Genomic DNA, 22,309 nt, shown 5'->3' on the forward strand with positions numbered 1-22,309 from the left:
ATTTTTTCCTTGTCTTTGATTTTGGAGAGCTTGATTATTATATATCTTGGAGACTTTCTTTTGTGGTCTATTCTTCCTAGGGTACGTTGGGCTTCTTGAATGTTTATTTTCTCGGCTTTCAAGATGTTAGGGAAATTTTCTTCCAGAAGTTCTACAACCATCTCTTCTGTGTACTTCTCTGCTTCTTCCTGTTCTGGAATGCCAATAATTCTTACATTATTCCTCTTCATGTTATCCAGCATGAATCTTAGACCCTTTTCAGATTGTTTTATCCTTTTAGCTTCTTGCTCTTCTACCGTGGCAATATTGAGAAATTTGTCTTCCAGTTCGCTAGTTCTGGCTTCCATCTCTTCTAGTCTGCTCCTTTCCCCTTTCAGCCTATTGTCTATTTCTGATATCTTATTATTGATCAAGTGGACATCTTTTTGCAGGTTTTGAATTGTTTCCAATGCTGTGTCACCCTATTTGATTGTTCCTGCAGTACTTTCCTTACTTCTTCCTTATTTTCCTTGATCCCTTTCGGATTATTTGAATTTGTTTCCATATCATTCTTCTGAATTCCTTCTCAGGCATATCCAAAACCCGCTCCTCCTCCTCTATAAAGCCTTTGTCTGTCTCCAGTTCATTTGTGTCAGCTGGTCTCTTCTGTTTCTGTATGTGTTTCGATAAAGTTGATTGTTTCTTATTGGTCATGCTTATTATTTTATTATTATTATTATTATTATTAATATGATCGGGAGATGGACTTCCCTTTTTGTCTGTAATGCGTAGCAGGTGTTGTTGGGTCTTGTCTTAGTGATGGAGTATTATGTTGTATGCTTAAGGCTATATGGCCCTGATTGCTGCTGCTTCTTATGTGATGAAGGGAGGAAAAGTTCCCACCTCCAGGAAGGATTTGTGATCAAAAGGACTAAAAGCAGAAGTAATATAAATGCATGGACAGAAATCACCTCTTTGGAGCGGGGATGCGGCTTTGGTTAACTTGTTCTCTGTCCTGCCAGAACAGCAGCTGGAACATCCCCGCTGCTACTTGGGAGAGGTGGCAGGGGGCTTAGATGCAGGGCTTCAGATTGGGGACAATGGATGGTGGATGACATGAAAATTCGACCCCTTTCTCCTCTCTCTGTGCCGTGGATGAACTGTCCAGCCTGATGATCTTATTGAGATCTTAAGCCAGGGCAGGGAGATTTTGGGAGGGAACTATGTCGTTTCTTGCAGCTTTTTTTTGTCAGGGTCCCCTTTATTCCTCCTGCTGGAAACACAGCTTTCAGAATGGCCTGGCCTTAGGCCCACCCTCTAAGCTCTGCAGTCGCGCAAGCAACCTGCAGTCTCGTGGGCAAGAGACCCAAAATGCGTGGTTTTTTTTTTTCCTTAGCAGCGCGATTTCTCAAAAATGCGAGTTTAGGAGACAGAAATACTAGATCTTATGATAGTTCAAAAGCCATGGGTCTGGTATATGAATGTTTCCTAAGTGAGATCCCCATTCTTCTCACCGGAGCTTTCTCCTACCTCCCTCTCCTTGCTGTTGCGCAGAACCAAAAGTTGTATTGTCCATTTTTGATAATTTAGTACTGATCTTCTGGATTTCTGTTTACAGGTTTTCTATTGTCTTCAGTGCTGTCTGTTTTGTTTGATTGTTTCTGTAGTACTTTTCTGAATTATTCCTTGTATGTCTCAACTTTTCTGCAAAATGTTTGGATGGACCTCAATATTATTTTCCAGTATTTTTTTTCAGGTAGTTTAAGTGCCTTTCTGCCTCAAAAGCATTTTCTAGCTCTGCCCGTTGGTCATTTGTTTGGGCTACCCTGTCTTGTTAATTCATGTGAATAGACATTTTCTGCTCTTTTCTTGATGAAAGTATGTTGATTTATTCTTAGGCACTTACCAATTGCCTCTTGGTAGGTGTTATCAGGAGATAAGCTTCTTTGTTCATTGTTCGTACAGTTCAGTTCAGTGTAGATTTAGCCAATGTTGGTTGTAGTCACTGCTCTAGTATATACCAGCTGGTATTGGGTCTTATTCAGTGGATGGGGTTGTAGAGGGTATGGTTGTGGTTTGGCTGTATGGCTTCAGTTGCTGTCTTCTGTCTTTGTGAACAGCAAAAAATGAAAGTCAATGGTCTCTGCCAATAAGCAATGTGCTTCACCACCTACTGGCATCTTCCCTTTACAGTCACCTGAGAAATTTCAAAATGGCCTTGCTGAGTCCAGCAGACCACACAGATCATTTGCACATTTTATTATGGTATTTGGTTTTATCTTCTCGAGCTGATATTTGAAATTTTCTGTTCAGCTCTTGGACCTCTTCAATTCTTCCATTTGCTTTAATTTCTCTACGCTGGAGAGCAAGTTTCAGAGTCCCTTTTAACATCCATTTTCCTTCTTTCTTGTCTTCTTAATGACTTTTTGCTCTCTTCATGTATGATGTTCTTGATGTCATCCCACAACTCTTCTGGTCTTCGGTCTTTAGTGTTTAATGCGTCAAATCTGTTCTTCAGATGATCTCTAAATTCAGGTGGGATAAAGTCAAGGTCATATTTTGGCTCTCGTGGACTTGTTTTCATTTTCTTCAGGTTCAGTTTGAATTTGCATATCAGTAATTGATGGTCTTTCCACAGTCTGCCCCCGGCCTTGAACCCCACTAAGTCAGGCTATAATCCAAATTTGTAAAGTCAACCATGGCCAGTTCTGGACTGACTCTCACTAGGAGAGGGCATTGAAAGTACATATGAAGTAGGACAAAAAAGGGGGTGGGAGTAAGAAAAGTAGGCAAATGATCTGTAGGAGTAAGAAAAGTAGGCAAATGATCTGTGTGGTCTGCTGGACTCAACAAGGCCATTATATTGAGAACAGGCCAAACCCTCAATGAAGCATCCCTTCATTTGATTGGCTATTCATAGCCATTCATTGTAGTGTCAACTATATCTGTATTAGGTTTCATCACCAAGGGAATAAGTACATCTTAACTGTTAAGCCTCTGAAGATCCTGGCCTAGTCAAAATGACACAGAACCCTAACTCTTATAGCTCACTATTGTCAACTTGACACTTATAAACTATATGCATAATCTCTAAATACAGAAAATTGTAAAGTAATACTTGCACCTAATATACAGCTAAAACACATACAACTGAAAATGCACTGGCCTCATTTATGTTGTATATGCACAAATGAACAGAGCAAACAAAGAAAACAATAGTATTTATATATATGTATTGTTATGTGCTGTGGAGTTGGTTCCGACTCATAGCGACCCTGTACAGGGTTTCTGAGGCTGTAAATCTTTATGGGAGCAGAAAGCCTCATCTTCCTCCCATGGAGCAACTGATAGTTTTGAACTGCTGAAACTGAGGTTTGCAGCCCAATTCATAACCACTATGCTAACAGAGCTCCATATACACACACACACACACACACACATATATATAAAAAATAAGTTCTATATATATATATATAATAACGAGCTCTGGTAGCATAGTGGTTATGAATTGGGCTGCGAATCTTAAGGTCAGCAGTTTGAAACTACTAGCTGTTCCACAGGAGAAAGATGAGGCTTTCTGCTCTGGTAAAGATTTATAGCCTCGGAAACCCTGTACAGGGTCGCTATGAGTCGGAACCGACTCCACAGCACATAACAACAACAACAACACTTTGAATAGGCAGCTCTTTCCCAGTTGTATTTTAAGTGTCTTCCAACCTAAAGGACTCATTTTCTGGCTCTGTATCACAAAACGTTTTACTTCTATTCATAAGGTTTGCAGCAAGATAATTCATTGACTACAACTGCAAACTTAATTCAGAGTAAACTCAGAGAAGTAATTTTACCTATGCCAAGGCCTTCAGCAGAGAAACTGGAAGACACGTATACAAGTCATCCATTAAAATAAAGAATTAAAATACAAATTGTCAGTAGCAAATTAGTATATTCTAAAGGGAACATTGGGAATGCTGTGGCTGTGTAAGATAAACACTGGACTGCTAACCACAGGGTTTTCTGCTCTTATGAGGTTTTCTGCTCGCATAAAGATTACAACCTCAGAATCACTATGCCGAGTGATTTTGTGTCAGAACCTACTCAATGGTACTTAACAACCAAAACAACCATTCAGAAGTGATCTGCCTTTCCTTCTTCCTAGTGTGTCTTAGTCTGGAAGCTCTACTAAAACCTGTTCAACACGGGTGACTCTGTTGGTATTGAAAATACCTGTGGTATAGTACGCAGAATCACAGCAACACACAAACAACCACAGTACAACAACAAACAGAGGAGTGATCCATCATTCTGTGGGCTCAGCTAATTGACACTCCTCTTACCTCTCAGAATTTGAGCTCGACACTCTGTTGTCACCATCTGGATATGTTTGTTTTTTGTCTCCACTTCTTCAGGTACCATTGTAGCCACTGACTCTATCGTTGTTGTTATGTACTGTGGAGTCGGTTCTGACTCATAGCAACCCTATATAGGGTTTCTGAGGCTGTAAATCTTTACGGGAGCAGAAAGCCTCATCTTTCTCCTGCAGAACAGCTGGTAGTTTCGAACTGCCAACCTTGCGGTTCACAGCATAGTCACAGGTGTATTCAATCTGGCAAGGTGATGACACAGGACCCATATGTTATGGATTGAATTGTATTCCCCAAAATACATGTTGTACATCCTAACCTCGGAGGCTTTGGTTATAATCTCATTAGGGAATGAGGTTATATTATAATCTTTGTTATGTTAATGAGACTGGATTAGTGTAGGGTGTGTGTTGACTCAATCTCTCTTTTTTTTTAATAAGTTTTTATTGTGAGGTTTACATGGAAGAATATCAGTTTTACATTCATCCTATTGTATTTCATTTCATTGCAATGATTACACTCTCCTCCATGCATCATCAAATAACCAAAGGGTACATCCCACAGGCCTGCTCCTGGCCATCGGTACACAGCCCCTCTCCCTCCCTGAGTTCAATGTTCCCAGCTGCTCCATCTGTCTACATAAGCATCCCTGTCTCCATCCCTGGCATCTCTGCCTCTCTGGGTAGATTCCTGCTCTACTCTTATCACTTGATGGTCCCAGGGACTTCCATTTCTGGACTTCAAAGTCAACCACTTCCCTCCTTTTGTTACAAAACATCTACCTTTGCATTTCCAACCCTCACAGTCAGTCCTTATAGCAATTATTCACTATTGTACCACAAGAGTCTTATCCCCATTTCCTTTTGCCAGCCCAGTCCCAACAGATTGGAAATCATTCAGTGGTGATTCTACCTACCCAACCCCATCTAGAACTAGACTCCCTCTTGAAAGCTTGTAAGCCAGTCACTTCTTGCTTTTATTTGTTGTTGCTGTTAAGTGCCATTGAGTCGATTCTGACCCATAGTGACCTCGTATAGGGTTTCCAAGGAGCAACTGGTGAACTTGAAACACTGACCTTGCAGTTCAAAAGAGTTTGCAGTCTGACACATTAGCCCACAGTGACAGGCTAGGACTCCCAATTTTGGGTAGCCAATGTCTAAGTTGCCCATCCCTGTCAACCCTGTGTACTGAGGGGTTGGGAGTGATCCTTGCTATAAAGATTTGTTCCCTTTTTTGAGCTATACATCCGTTGTTGTTGTTGTTATGTGCCGTGAAGTCGGTTCCGACTCATAGCGACCCCATACAGGGTTTCCGAGGCTGTAAATCTTTATGGGAGCAGAACGCCTCTCCTTTCTCCCATGGAACAGCTGGTAGTTTCGAACTGCTGACCTTGTGGTTCGCAACCTGATTCATAAACACTACATAAGTTTAGGTAAAGTTCAACAAATTGTAGCAGGTTAGTCTTTTTTTCCCCCTCTTCTTTCTTCTTCTAGTCAAGTTCTGATCATTCAGCCATTGAAGCCAGGTCAAGTGGGTATTATCTGCAAGTATGGGTGTTCTTGTGCATCTCCCCTCACTTCATAGCAGCTGGACGCTTCACTCTCCACTCTAGTCCTCTGTGGCTATGTGACTGCCTCTGGGCCCAGGAGTCCCCGGGTCTTGCCGTACTGATAGCCATCCAGGCCTCCACCCGGGTTCTAAGGGGTCTATTGAATGTGGTCGGACTTAGCACACAACTTCATTGCTGTTTTTTCCCCATCTTCCCCTTATCGGTGATCAACGTTGTCACTGGCCAGACCATATGCCTGCTCATGTATACCCCTTGAGTCTCAGTCTTGGAAGGGAGTTTACTCTGAGGGGTCCCGACCATTTTACTTGATGACTCCTGGGTGAACAGTTTACTTATTCTTGTAGTAATTAATCAGACTGCCATTATTGCTTCAGATTTTTCCTGCCGGTCTTTCTTTCATGAAGTATCTTCTGTTCTTCTGGCCACTCCAGGCTGTTCTACTCGTCCTTTCGAGTGTCAAGTTCCCACCTCAGACAATTCTAGATGGAGTTCTGGATTCCACCTATGGTCTTATGCAATGTAAAGGCTCCACAGGAAGCCTCTTTCACTGGGGAACTTCTAGCCCCCTTTAAGGTATTCCATTTAGTTGTAGGCTGAAAACAAACTACAGAAGTAGTGATGATTCTGGCTATTCCTTTCTCCCCACCTCAAAGTGTCTATTTTACAATGGTAGACAAGGGAAACCAAGATTCAAAAGACAGCCAAGCATCTTAACACTATCCCCCCCTTTTACTCCTTCAAACTGTGCCTCAATCCCTGTATACTGGAGCCCTGGTGTTCCTCATTATTTACCTCTGTTCCACTTAGGCCATGTGAACCTGCCTAACTGTTCTCCCATCAGCCTTGTTCTTCCATTCTCCTCCCCTTTCTGTGTATAGTCCTCTCCCCTGCCCCCACCCAGCACCTAAGCTATCCTGTGTCTATTTCCTACCCTATGCTCTATCTTCCCTCTCTCCCTCCCCTCCTCTCATCCCATACATCCTGGTGATCAGCAAATATATATAATTTCTCCACCTTTTAAGGTGGGTTCTTTTTCTTAGTCTTTTACAATAATGGTCTTATGCAGAATTTCTCCTTTTGTGACTGACTAATTTCACTCAGCATACTGTCCTCAAGGTTCATCCATGTTGTGCGGTGGCATGCAGCTTCCTTGTTGTTCTTCAAGGTAGCATAGTATTCCATTGTGTGTATGTACCACAGTTTGTTTATCCATTCTTCAATTGACGGACACTTAGGTTGTCTCCATCTTTTTGCTATTGTAAATAGTGCTGCTATGGACATTGATTTGCATATATCTACTTGTGTTATGGCTCGTATTTCTTGTGGGTAAATGCCAAGTAGAAGAATTTTTGGATCATAAGGTATTGACACACTCTCTTTTGAGATATGGTGGTGGTTGGTAGTTGTGTGCTGTCGAGTCATTTTCAACTCATAATGACCCTGTCTGACTCGACAGCACTTAACAACAACAACAAAGTGACCCTGTGCAGGGTTTCCAAGGTTGTAAATCTTTACTGTAGTAGAAATTCTTTTCTCCCACAGAGTGGCTGATAGATTCAAATTGCTGACCTTGTGGTTTGCAGCCCAATATGTAACCCACTACACTGCCAGAGCTCCTTAAACATTAAGCAAGCAAAAGAAACAAAGATTGGGGAAGACACATGCGAAGATAGAGATCTCCAGTAAGCTAGCAAGCAGAGACTGAAGAGATAAGGACCTTCCTTCAGAGCTGATAGAGAAAGAAACTCCCATTTCTATACTGTAAGAAACTTAATTTCTGTTTGTTACAGCCACCCACTTACACAATTTCTGTTACAGAAACCCTCTAACAAATACCTAAAATACGAAAGTGGTTTTAGAATTGAGTAAAGGCCAGCTGCTCCTCAGAAATCCTATACAGTGTTGCTATGAGTGGGACAAATTTGACAGTGCTTAACAATAACAACAATAAATAGTATATCCCGAATGCTCCTTAAAAGCCAGGAAGGCCAGACTTCTTTGTCTCTTATATTTCTGACATGTTGTCAGGAGGGACCAGTTCCTGGACAAGGACATTATGCTTGGTAAAGTGGTTGGTTCCAACTCATAGAGACCCTGTATAGGGTTTCCGAGGCTATAAATCTTTATGGGAGCAGAAAATTGCATTTTCTCCCCAAGGAATGGCTGGTAGATTCGAACTTCTGACCTTAGGGTTAGCAGTCCAACTCATATCCCACTACACTACTCATGTCCTTTGTTAAAGAGGAGGGACTGTGCAAAAAGAGGTAGACCCTCAAAGAGATAGACTGGCACCGTGACAGCAACAATGGGCTCAAGCACAGTAGCAATTGTGAAGATGGCACTGGACCAGGTGGTATAATGTTCTGTTGTACACAGCGTAGCTATTGGTTGGAACTGACTTGACAGCACCTAACAATAACAACAATAAATATAAAAGAAAAGAAAATGTGGATGTCATAAGAGACTCTGAAACTTACTCTTGAACATATTGTTATAATTGTTAAAGGCCATCAAGTCAGTTCTTACCCATAGAGACCCTGTATAGGATTTCCAAGGAGCAACTGGTGAACTTAAACTGCCAACCTTGTGGTTCAAACCGACTTTGCAGTCCAGCGCATTAACCCACAGTACCACACCAGGACTTTTGAACATAGAGAGGCTAAAACGACTGGAAACAGTGATGAGGTAAAAGAGCTGAAGAGATCATTTCAAAGGGCAACTCAAGAATGGAAAGTCAAGTATTTCAATGAAATGTACAAAGACCTGGAACTAGAAAACCAAAATAGAAGAACATGTTCATTCAGCATTTCTCAAGTCAAAGAACTAAGGAAAGGATTCTCACCTTGAGTTATAATATAATGGAAGACTCTGGGCAAAATAATGATACAGAAAGCATCAAAAGATGATGGAAAGAATACACAGAGTCATTGTACCAAAAAGAACTGGTTGTTATTCAACCATTTCAATCAATGGCATATATATGATCAAGAACTGATAGTATTGAAGGAAAAAGTTGAATCTGCACTAAAGGCATTAGAAAAAAAACCAAAGACTCCAGGAGCTGAGATGATAGCAACTGAAATATTTCTACAAACTGATGCAGTGTTGGAAGCACTAACTAGTCTATGCCAAAAATTTGAAGACAGCTACTTGGCCAACTGATTGAAAGAGATCCATATTTGTGCTCTGCACAGTTATGTCACACCAACCATACATCCCACAATACTTTCCACTCAACCAGGTTCAATAATTTATTTCAGTGCTTGCACAGAACTCAGACACCATACTAACAGTTATGGGGATTATTAGGGAAGTTAACAAGTTACAATATAGATCAGAAAATGCTCAGGGCACAATTGTTCCAGTCAGCTGCTGATAATTGCCCACCCAACACACAACTCCACCATAAATCTCAGCCTGAAGGCACTAGACTCTACCTTCATGAGTAACCTAACAACCCCCTTCTTAAGTGCCTGGAGGCACCCCATTCCACAAGTAAGCTTCCTATCCAAAGTCATTCAGTTTTACTTGCTCTGTGGGCTGATTCTCAGTTCCACTCTTGCTGATCCTCTGTCACTTCTCTGGATGTCACAGCTTTTTGTCCCTGGGTCAAGGATGTTCAATATGCAGGGATCTCAGGGTCCAAAGGATGCACTTCATTCCTGGCTCTTTTTCTTCGATGGTAGTGAGATTCCCCCACTCCTGCTTCAGAGATGGTTCATTTAAAACCCATGTTAAAGTTCCAAATTTTCACAATTACAATGAACTCTGTTAACAGCCACAGCTGAAGCATATCATCCTATCAGTATCTTCTTTCACCTTCTCTTGCCCAGATTTAGCATGGCAGGAGTGTTGTTTGGTAGGAGTTACAGAATGCTAGAAGAGACATTAGATAAGTCACTATACCACACGTCCAAATATGGTGATCACCAAAGAAAGGTGATCCAACAGAATGTGGAAATTATAGAACAATGTAATTAATATCACATACAATTAAAATGTTGATGAAGATATTTAAAAACTGATCAAAGCAGTACATCAACAGGAAGCTGGCAGAAATTCAAGCCAGATTCTAAACAGGATGTAGAATGAGGCATATTATTACTAGATGTCAGATGGATCTTAGCTGAAAATAGAGAATACCAGAAAGATATTTACTTGTGTTTTATTGACTATGCAAAGTCTGTATGGATCATAAAACACTATGGATAACATTGCAAAGAATGGGCATTGCAGAACACTTAATTGTGCTAATGAGGAACAAGGGGATACTAAATGGTTTAATATCAGGAAAGATGTGTGTCACAGTTGTAATCTTTTACCATACTTATTCCATCGGTATGCTGAGCAAATACTACAAGAAGCTGGGCTATATGAAGAACACGGCATCAGGATTGTAGGACGTCTCAATAACAACCTGCAATATGCAGAAGATACATCCTTGCTTGCTGACAGTGAAGAACACTTGAAGAATTTATTGATGAAGATCAAAGAATAAAACATTGTTGTTGCTGTTGAGTGTCTCTGAGTCAGTTCCAACTCACAGTGACCCTGTGTAGGGTTTCCAAGGAGTGGCTGTGGTTAGCAGCACAGTGCTTATGCTACAGCACCACAGAAGGATTCCTTTCAGTACTGATTACAACTCAGTATAAAGAAAACAAAAATTCTCAGCATGTGAAACCTGGACATTGACTAAAGAAGAATTGATTCATTTGAATTAAGGTCTTAGTGAAGAATATTGAAAGTACTATCAGAAGAATAAATAAATCTGTCTTGGAAGCAGTTCAGCTAGAATTCTCCTTTGAAGCGTGGGTGGCGAGACTTCATCTCATGTACATTGTTCATTTTATTAAGAGGGACCAGTCCCTGGAAAAGGAGATCATACCTGGCAAAATAGACTCTCATAAAAAAAAAAAAAAGGAGGAAAACCCTCAAAAAGTTGGGTAGACACACTGGCTGCAACAATGGGCTTAATTATAGCAACAGTTGAGAGGATGGTGCCGGATTGGACAGTGTTTCTTTGTGTTGTATTTCAGGTTACTAGGTACTGAAATCGTCTCAATGGCCCCTACCAACAACAGTAAAAGTCTAATTGCTTTGAAGAGGCTCTTGGTAGAATTATGGATGTCAAAGGCAATTCTGGTGAGGAGAGCTATATAGTTTTATACAACACAAATGGCCCCAGAAGCATAATGTCACTATTAATATGGATGCTAAATCTGTTTCTGGTGAGGTTTTAAAAGGAAAGAAATGATATGTGATTTGATAATGGAAGAAGGGAGATGTATTTTATGTAGTGGCAAATAACTTGTCTGAATTATGATCAAATGTTTGGTAGAAGGTAGAATTTGTAAGTGGTAAACTTGTATATTTGACTGATGAGATTCCTAAGTAAAATCTGATTTCTCCTTGCCCCTTATAAAAAGAGAGAGGAAAAGAGATGGACTTAAAAAATGAACAGTGCCTCAAAAGAGGAAACAAATCTTTACAGCAAGGATCATTCCCAGCCCCTCAATACACACGGTAGACAGTGATGGGCAACTTGGGAATTGGTTACCCAAAATGGAGGGGCTACAAAGGCAAGAAGTGACTAGTTTACAAGCTTTCAAGAGGGAGCCTAGATCCAGAGGGTGTGGAGGAAGGTAGAATCTCCACTGAGTAGTATCCAATCTGTCTGGGCAGGGCTGATGAAAGGAGATGGGGATAGCATTCATGTGGTACAATAGTGAATAATTACTATCTGAACTGACTGTGAGTGTTGGAAATGTAAAGGTAGATGTTATGTAGCAAAAGGAAGGGAGTGGTTACTTTGTAGTCCAGGAGCGGAGAGCCCTGGGACCATCAAGGGAGAAGAGTGGAGTGTGGGACCCTACCCAGAGAAACAGTGATGCCAGAAATGGAGGCAGAGATGATGACATGGAGAGATGGAGTGGCTGGAAACTCTAGACCCAGAGAGGGAGAGGGGCTGTGTGCTGACAACCAGGGGACAGGCTTGCAGGGTATACCCTTTGGTTGGTTGATGATGCATGGAGGGGATTGTAACCATGGCAATGAAACGATATACGATAGGATGAATGTAAAACTAATGTTCTCCCATATAAACTATCACATAATTCACAAGAAAACAGTTTAAAAAAACTATGCAAATTGAAGAAAAAAAAATTTGGAAAATTCTGTTGTATAAAGACTTATGTCCTAGAAATTCCACCAAGGATCACACAATATTTTGTTAAAGAGATTAAGCATGTGATTGATGGATCTAACCAACTATCACAATAGAAAATTCTTCTAAAGGGAACAGAGAAGTAATGAAAGGAAAGAATGCTATCTGCCTCAGAGTTCTATAGGCAGATAACAGTACAAAGGAGCTACATTTGTTGTCCTATAAGAAAAGGAAAGGACTAAATCTGGACCAGCTTAGAGAATTGTTGAAAGAAGCAGAAGATGTAGGACCATATAAGTTTCAAAGGATGGGGCCAGGGTCCCCTGGATCTCAGAGTGTGGGGTCCCAGCCTCCTAAATTTCAAGAGTTGGATCTTTGCAAACTCGATTTCTGTGTGTGGCTGCCATTAAAAGTGTTCCAGGGGGAGGGGGTTGCCACCTAAAGCTGATGGGGCAGGGTTGCCATGCCCAAAGGGCAGAAGAAGTGGGCTTGCTGGGGCCAAGGGGAAAGGGTTACCACTCAGAAAGGGACTGTTCAATGCTAAAGGAGAAGATTTGCCATCTATGTGGGCTTGGAAGATGGAGCTGAAGCCCAGGGCTGAAGGGTTGCTATCCAGAATCCAGACAGCATGGCCAACACCTGTCTCGAGGACAGGGCCAATGCCTAAATCAGGGGTGGGGAATGTCCAACCCACAGGCCATACAAGGTCTGCGAAATCTTTGGTCTGGTTCTGCCAAGGCAACCAGATTTCAGCCATCATGTTGATGTTATTAAGTACCTTGGAGCTGTTTCCAACTCATAGTGACCCTGAATAGAGTTTCTGAGGAGTGGTTGGTGAATTTGAACCACCAACCTTTAAGTTCAAACCAACCTTATCGTCCAATGTTTATCATACAGCACTACACCAGGACTCCAACCATCACATTGTTGGTGTTGTTACATGCCATCAACTTGATTCTCACTCATAGTAACCCTGTATACGATTTCCCTGGAGTGGTTGGTGGGAACATCACATCAGGGGTGAGTTAATTAAATAGTTGACCAAATATAACAGATTACTTTAAAAAAAAAAAAGTTTCTATTGTGAATTGAGTGAAAATTAACAGGGCAGATCATCAGTTTTACATTCAACAAATCATATACTTTGTTTTATTACAATGATTATAATCCCCTCTATGTACCATCAGTTAGCAGTATCTCTCTCTATTCATTTCAGCTCTTTTTGTTTTTTTATAAATACTCAAGCTTATATAATAATTTGCACCACCAAAGGGCACATTCTGCAAGTCTCCTCCTGGCCACCGGCTCTCAGAGCCTCTCTTCCCATGAATCTAGAGTCCTTAGCTGCTCCCTTTCTCCATGTCCCCATCTCTGCCTCCATCTCTAGTGTCCCTGCTTCTTTGGATAAGATCCTGCATTCCGCTTGTGCTCTTCTCCCTTGATGGTCCTAGGGTTCTCTGTTTCTGGACTGTAAGATTAACTACTCCCCAGTTTTTGTTACAAAACTACACTACACTACCAGAGGGAATAACACTGATATTTGATGTGAAGACTTCCCTTTCTGTTGGTATTTTGAGCTATGTAGAGCTCTGGTAGCGTAGTGGTTACGAATCGGGCTGCGAACCTTAAGGTCAGTGGTTCGAAACTACCAGCTGCACTGCGGGAGAAAGATGAGGCTTTCTACTCCCGTAAAGATTTACACCCTCGGAAACCCTATACAGGGTCGCTATGGGTCGGAACCGACTCGATGGCACATAACAACAACAGTGGTTACGAGTCGGGCTGCAAACCTTAAGGGCAGCAGTTTGAAACTACCAGCTGCTCCGCGGGAGAAAGATGAGGCTTTCTTCTCCCGTAAAGATTTACAGCCTCGGAAACCCTGTACCGGGTCGCTATGAGTCAGAACTGACTCCAGGGCACAAAACCACCACTACCACCTCCATGAGTATAGGTCAAGTTTATCAAATTGTGTGGCACTGTGGGCTAATGCATCAGACTGCAAAGTTGTTTGAACTGCAAGGTCTGGTTCAAGCTCACCAGCTGTTCCTTGGAAAGCCTATGCAGGGTCACTATGGGTCATAATTGACTCAACGGCACTTAACAACAATAATCCTCTTTTTCTTTATCAAAAATTATTATTATTATTATTATTATTATCTTCTCTAGTCGAGTTCTGATTATCAAGCCATTGAGGTTAGGTCAAATGGGTACTGTCTGCAAGTTTGGGTGTTCTTGTGCATCTCCCCTCACTTCATATCAGTTGGATGCTTCACTCTCAGCTCTAGCCCTCTGTGGCTATGTCCTTGTCCATGGGTACAGGTGCCCCCAGTACTCACCACACTTTGGACCAACCAGCCCTTCCTCTTCTCTCTCTTATCTCCAGGTCAATGGGGCTTTATGGAACGTGGTTGAACTCAGCCCATTTCTTCATTGCTGCCTTTCCCCCTTTTCTACTCAACAGTAGACCAATGTGGTCACCAGCAAGCTTACATGAACAGGTTACTTTTTAAGCTGGTAATTTTGTATGGCCAGCAAATGATATTATAAATTGGCCCTTGGCAGAAAAAAAGGTTCTCTACTCCTGGATGATCTCAGTGAAGAAAGGCTTATTTTCATGCCTTCAGAGGTAATGTAAATTGTTTTGTTGGGTTTTATACTTACTTTGTTCCTCTTATCCCTTCAGTTTATCTCATTTGTAATGGAAATGTGTATCTTGTCCCTGTTCCACTATTGTATTTTATTAGTAGATAACCTGTATTCTAGATTTCACAGGTTCTTAGATGCAGAGGAATTTTTCTTTATGATGGAATATGCCTAACATCTTATTCATACTTGATTTAGATGACTAAGAAAATGAGATTGTGGACTTGATTTAAGAGTTTTTGGATGTAGTGATTGGGTGAGTGGTGGAATGTTATGGAATCTGTCCCCTGAAAATATGTGTTGTAACCCCAAACCTCTATTCCTGTGTTGAAGGAGCTCTGGTAGCATATTGGTTATGAGTCAGGCTGCTAACCTAAAGGTCAGCAGTTCAAAACTACCAGCTATTCTGCGGATAAAGATGAGGCTTTCTTCTCCAATAAAGATTTACAGCCTCAGAAACTCTGTGCAGGGTCGCTAGGTGTCAGAACCAACTCCAGGCATACTTCCCCACCATCACCACCACATTCCGGTGACTATAATCACATTTGGAAATGAATTGTTATATTAATTAGGTCAGAATAGTGTAAGGTATATCTTGAGTCATATCTCTTTTGAGGTAAAAAAGTCATATCTCTTTTGAGGTAAACAATCGAGAGAAAGAAGTAGAGATAGGGGAAAACATGTGCTAATACAAAGAACCAGGATGTAGACACTGAAGAGACCAGGATCTTCCTCCAGAGATGACAGAGAGAGAAAGCCTTCCCCTAGAGCTGGTAACCTGAATTTGCACACCTACCTTCTTTATCTGTGAGAAAATAAATTTGTTAAAAACCATGTATTTATGGTATTTCTGTTACAGCAATACCAGGTCACTAAGACACCATGCTCAAAGGGTGCACCCTTCTACTGCTTCTCTCTCTGCTCTCCTCTATCAGGAACCACTTCTCTAAGATTGGCCACTTATATAGGGATATTCCTTGTAAATGATAAAATGGCTTTTAAAAAAAAAATAAACAAAACAATTTCTGCAAACTGTTTATAGGGATAGCAAACCAACCAATCCCTGCAAGACATTTATGTGGATAGTAAACTGATCAATCTGCTTATGCAGATAGTAAACTAACCAATCACTTGCAAAATTGTATCCAACCAATAATTTGGCAGAATTACAAACCCAGGGACAGAAAGTCCATATGAAGAAACCAGTTGCACTATAAACACACAAATGACTATCTGGCTAACAACTCCAGCTAGGCTCACACAAAGATGAATGAGTTTTCTGATGATTACAGTGTTCATGTCTTTCAGGTCCTAAACTTTATGGAACAGAGATAAGTCACCCCCACTCTGGCTGGTTCTGAATTCCTGACATACGGAAACTATTTGTTGTTGTTTTTGTTAAGTGCCATGGAGTTGGTTCCTACTCATAACAACCCTGTATAGAGTTTTTGAGGCTTTAATCTTTGAGGAAGCAGAAAGCCTCACCTTTCTCTTATGGAACAACTGATAGGCTAGAACCACAGACCTTGTAGTTCACAGTCCAGTGCTTATTGTATGGAGCCACTGCACTCCCTAGAGAAACAATTGTTGTTCGTGCCTTTGAGTCAGTTTTAACTCATAGTGACCCTGTAAAGGGTTTCCAACGACTGGCTGGTGGGTTTGAACCACTGACCTTGTGGTTAACAATTCAGTGCTTATCCTACAGAACCACATCAGGACCCCAGAATAATTAAAACCAACAAAATGATGGGTTGATGCCTTGCTAGAAATGTAATTGCTTTTAGAAAACAAGGGTAGCGTATTCATGGCATAGCAGGCAAATCTCTTTAATGGTAGAGTGGGAAACAACCGTGACCGACTCAGATGGCCATCCTAACTCTAGTACTTGTAATTCCCACCAAATTGGGTGTGACTACACAAATAAGGGGCACCCCATGCACTAAGGGAATTGGACATATTGCTAATAATGCAAATAATGTATGCGGTACCCTTCTGAGAGTAGGACTAGTCACATAAGATGTATGGAACCCTTAACAAGGGGATTGGTCAAATTTTCCATCCCGCTAGACTTAAAAGTCTGAAGTCCTGGTGTGGCATTGTGGGTTAATGCACTGACTGCAAGGTCAGTTTGAACCGAAAGGTAGATGGTTCAAGCTCATCAGCTGCTCTTCGGAAACCCTATACTGTAGTTTAGGGTTGCTATGAGTCAGAACTGACTTGATGGGACTTAACAACAACAGACTTAAAGAGATCCAATTCCTGACCTCACTGTCACCAAGAAGAGTGAGTGAGCAGTGGAGTGAGTTCTTTGGATCTGCACCAAGAACCTCCTAGACAGAGACAACTGCAACACCAGAGATGGTGAGAGACAGCAGAACCAAGAGACCCATGAGAGAGCATTGTGGGCTTCCAAGTCCATGGGGTGGTAAAGTTAAGTAACTTTGGGCAGGAGACTTGCTGTCTTAGGGTATTTGGTGGAACATGCTAAATAGGATTACTGGTACTTGGAGCTAGAGAGCTCAGTGCCTTTGGGACAAGGCTTATTCAAGCACTCATCAGCAGAACTAATAGAGCTTTGCAATACTTGCCTGAGCAGGCAGAGGCCAAGTCAAGAGACCAAAGACCAGAGAGAGTTCTGCTTGTAGACACACAGAGAAGGGGCAAACTTCTATGCTGATAGAACTATAATCTGATACTGAACTGGCAGGATGAGCCTGCATGAGGGGGTTCTCCAGAGGCGAATGGGGAATGAAATCAGGGGTCTTCAGATGGTCAGTCAAGAAGAGTTTATTACCTACAATACACCTTTAAGTACAATTTTAGGCAGGAAGCATATTCGGGCACCACAACAAAGATAAAGTTTATTATTATCTAGATAACAGGCATAAATATTTTCTCCTCATTATAGACTTCTCCCCCAGCCAGCTGGTCAGTGTGTTCATTCCCATAATCTTTGGCAAGCAAGGTTTTCCTTGTGGTTCTCATCAAGGTATTCCTTTGTTTGAGAACTGCCTTAGAGTGGGTTTCACACATGTCCTGGTCTTCCTACATGAATTGTAGTCAATTACTTCCCTGTTGTTGTTGTTGTTAGGTGCTGACTCATAGCAACCCTATATATAACAGAAGGAAACACTGCACTTCCTTAATTAACCTTGTAATTGTGACTATTATCTGTGAGTTCCGTGTGCCCATTGCAACAAGTCATTTAACCCGTAAGTAAATGGGAGGGATGACTGTTTCTTGAATTGGTAATAAAGTTAGAGAAAAGCGATCAGGCATCTCTGTTATGTTATGTTTTACAGTGGCCAGCTGCACTGCTTTCAATGTGTGAGACTCTCCACAGTCTTGTCAATAATCCAGTCTGCCCATCAGATTCCTGAAAGGGCTCACTATGCCTCTTCTGAGTCTCCCATTCCAGGGCTGCAACTTGTAACCTGTAAAATTTCCCATTTCAGTTACTATTCTGCTTCACCCAAATCAATCATGACTGAATTGGTTCAAACCCTGAAACGATCTCAGTGACAGACAACAGATAAAGACCTACAAGTTCACTATCAAGATTATTTGTTGATCATTAAAGTTAAGAGTAAAATTATAAACCTACTAACCATGAGTCCAACCTTTTGGCAGCTCAAATTCATTAATGAAACATTCTTAGTTAGATACTGCAGGGAAAAAAAAAAGAAAAAGGAAAAAATCATGAGCCTCCTTCCCACAGTACTTTCTATTTAGTTGGGTTCAAGAACTCATTGAAATGGCCACACAGAACTCAGACACCATACTCACAGTTAAGGGGTTTATTAGGAAAGTTAACAGGTTACAATGCAGGATCAGACAACGCTCAGGGCACGTACAGTGCTTCCAATCAGGACAGGCTCTCCTCAGCTGTGCTCACAGACAGGCCTCTCTCTACCCAGGCAATGTTACAAAGGTCTTTTAGGCTTAGTGATAAATGCTGGCACCACTCTACCATTGTTGTTGTTAAGTACCATCGAGCCAGTTCTGACCCATAGCATCCCTGGAGTGACTCGTGAGCTTGAACCCCCAATGTTGCAGTTTAAACTGACTTTGCAGTCCAGTGCATTAACACAGTGCCATACCAGGACTTCATAAGCCTCAGTGTAAAAGCATTCAAGTCTAGCTCTGTGGGTCAGCAAACTTAGCTCTGCCAATTAAGTGTCTGCAGGCATCTCATTCTGTAAGCAAGCCTTCTTCTGCCCACACTCACTCAACCGTACTTCCTCCGTGAATGGAAAAGCCCACTACAGTGTCTTGTGTTCTGCTTCTTGGGTCTGTTTGGCTGCTTCTCTGCTATTTCTCTGGTGTCACAGCTTTCTGTCCCGGGGTTATGGAGTTTCAGTGTGCAGGGAACTCAGGGTCCAAAGAACACACTCCACTCTGGTTCTTTTTTTTTTTTTGATGGTAGTGAGATTCTCCCCTCCTCGCCTCCTATACCCCCTGCTTCTGAGATGGCACATTTTAAATCCATGCCAGAGTTACAAGTTTTAACAATGTAGTCTGTTACCAGTCACAACTGAATCATATCATCCTATCATTATCCTCTCCCACCTTTTCTTACCCAGACCCACAAAGGCAAAAATGTTGTTTGGTGGGAGTTACAAAGACGATATGGGTAGAAGTGCCATATGAAATAGTTCACTGCAGATACAAAGGGCAAAGCTCTGTCTACACTCACTCTATTGGGATGGGACCTGGATTGTGACTTATATTTGGAGAATCAGGTAACATTCTAGCCAAGCAGGTGACTATGAAGAGTGGCATAGTAATTACAGACAAGCTCTGACATACAGGTTCATTTTATATTCAGAGCTCCAAAAACGAGATCACAAAAATCAAACCATTTTTAATGACTCCTCCATCAAAATGTTTATTGCTTGAAATCATCCCTCTTCCATGTCTACTTCCTAATTATATGCCTAGAATCTTGAATTTCAATGCTAGAAAAGATCAAATATTTCTCTTCAAAGCATATCTTAGGGGAGTTTCAAACAATAAAAAAGGTAATATAGTCTCTAGTTTGGGCAGACACAGTTCTTAGATTTATATATTTGACATGCAACCCTGCTTAAGTTTTGTTTGCATAGCAGGTGGTGGGCAAAGAAGAGATGGTAATTAAGTCTTTGACTGACTAGTTAAATGATCAGGAATAGGTGATTAGTTTGAATCAATGCTGATATCAGTTTTCTCCAATTTATTCCCACAGAATCTTTCTAATTCTACTCAGTATTTCTACTTTAAACTTATTTTTCAACATTCATGAGGCTTTTTTTGTGTGTGTGAGCTCAGGAAAGGCAAACAACAAAGAGAGAGTATGCAAAGGATAAGCTCCCTGACTCTGCGCTTTTCCTAGCTCCTGAATAGTAGCAGCATACATTACAAACATCTGTGTAAAGCTGAACCCACATCTCTAAAAGGGGTTCGGTTCTTAAAACTCAGCCTTTATGGCAAAAAATCCTGATAGTAAAAATTAGTCATGAAAATCTTCTAATTGCTTACAAAGTGCAGAATAGCAAGGGTTTCAATCTGGTCCAACATCTTGCTGATATTTTGCATTTCCATCATAGATATTTGGGGTGCAGAAAATGAGGGTGCTTCAAAAAAAGTGTGTGGAGGTCGAGGCAGGATACGCTTCTGGAAGAATCATCTCAATGGCCGCCCAAGGAGAACCTAAATGCAGTTCAAACTCATATTGGTAGGTGATGGCAGTACCAGAAAAACTACATTTGTGAAATGTCATCTGACTGGTGAATTTGAAAAGTATGTAGCCACCTTGAGAGTTGAGGTCCATCCCTTTGTGTTCCATACTAACAGAGGACCGATTAAATTCAATGTTTGGGACACGGCTGGGGAGAGAAATTTAGGGGACTGAGAGGAGGCTATTATATAGCCCAGTGTGCCATTATAATGTTTGATGTAACTGCAAGAGTTACTTACAAGAATGTGCCTAGCTGGCATAGGGATCCCATTCAAATATGTGAAAACATACCCATTGTGCTGTGTGGCAACAAAGTGGACATTAAGGACAGGAAAGTTAAAGCAAAATCGATAGTCTTCCACCAAAAAAAGAATCTTCAGTACTACAACATTTCTGCAAAAAGTAACTACAACTTTGAAGAGCCTTTGGTTTGCTAGAAAACTAATTGGAGATCCTAACTTGGAGTTTGTCTTCATCTGTCAGCTCATCTGAAACCTGTCCACTGTGGGTGACCCTGGTGGTATTTAAAATACCTGTGGCATAGTTTCCAGAATCACAGCAACTCACAAGCCACCACAGTACGACAAACTGACATTCGAAGAAAGACTAGGAAGAAGGCATGACAAACTACTTCCAAATATTTAGTCTCTGGAAACCTTATGAATAGCAGAGAAACACTGTCAGATATATTGTTGTTGTTGTTGTTAAGTGCCGTCGAGTCGGTTCCGACCCATAGCGACCCTGTACAGGGTTTCCGAGGCTGTAAATCTTTACGGGAGCAGAACGCCTCATCTTTCTCCCGCGGAGCAGCTGGTAGTTTCGAACTGCCGGCCTTAAGGTTCACAGCCCGATTCGTAACCACTACGCTACCAGAGCTCCTGAAAATGAGCCTTTCAGGTTGGAAGGTACTCAAAATACAACTGGGGAAGAGCTGCCTCCTCAAAGTAGAGTTGACCGTGATGATGCAATGGAGTAAAGCCCTTGGGACCTTCATTTGCTGATGGGGCAGAACTCAAAAATAAAGAGAAACAGCTGTAAACATCCATTAATAATTGGAACATGGACTGTATGTATGAAGTATGAATCTAGGAAAATTGGAAATTATTAAAAATGAAATGGAATGCATAAACATCAATATCTTAGGCATTAGTGAGCTGAAGTGGACTGGTATTGGCCATTTTGAATCTGACAACCACAGGTGTACTATGCCGGGAATTACAGATTGAAGAGGAATTGTGTTGCATTCATCATCAAAAAGAGCATATCCAGATCAGTCATAAGGTACAATGCTGTCTGTGATAGGATAATATCCATGTGCCTATAGAGAAGACCAGAAAAAGATAAGGCTTTCTGGTCCCATAAAGATTTACATATTTGGAAACCCTGTACAAGATTGCTATGAGTCAGAACCTACTCCACGGCACATAACAACAACAACACATAGAAGATCAGTCAATACCACTATTATTCAAATTTATGCACCAACCAGTAAAGCCAGTGAGGATGAAATAGAAGAATTCTAGCAACTTCTTCAATCTGAAATTGATCAAACATGCAATCAAGTGGTATTGATCACATTAGCCACTAGAGAGAGTCAAATCAAAACAACAATGAGATATCATCTCATACCAGCAATAACAGCAGAATTAAAAAAACACAGAGGATAATAAATGCTAGAGAGGATGTGGAGAGACTGGGACCCTCCTACATTGCTGATGGGAATGCAAAATGGTAAAACCACTCTGGTGCTTCCTCAGGAAGTTGGAAATAGAAATATGTTATGATCCAGCAGTTCCTCTACTTTGTATATGTTCACAAGAAATACAAGTCATAACACGAGCAGATGTATGCACACCAATGTTCATAGCAGCACTATT

General features: G+C 41.3%; 1 pseudogene; it reads left to right on the forward strand.

The window, feature by feature from the left end:
• The first annotated feature begins 20,385 nt into the window (after positions 1 to 20,385).
• Positions 20,386 to 22,309, forward strand: part of LOC102813310 — a 9,050-nt pseudogene continuing 7,126 nt past the window's right edge.

This window comes from Chrysochloris asiatica, unplaced genomic scaffold (genome assembly GCF_000296735.1).
Source record: "Chrysochloris asiatica unplaced genomic scaffold, ChrAsi1.0 scaffold00111, whole genome shotgun sequence".
NCBI lineage: Eukaryota > Metazoa > Chordata > Mammalia > Afrosoricida > Chrysochloridae > Chrysochloris > Chrysochloris asiatica.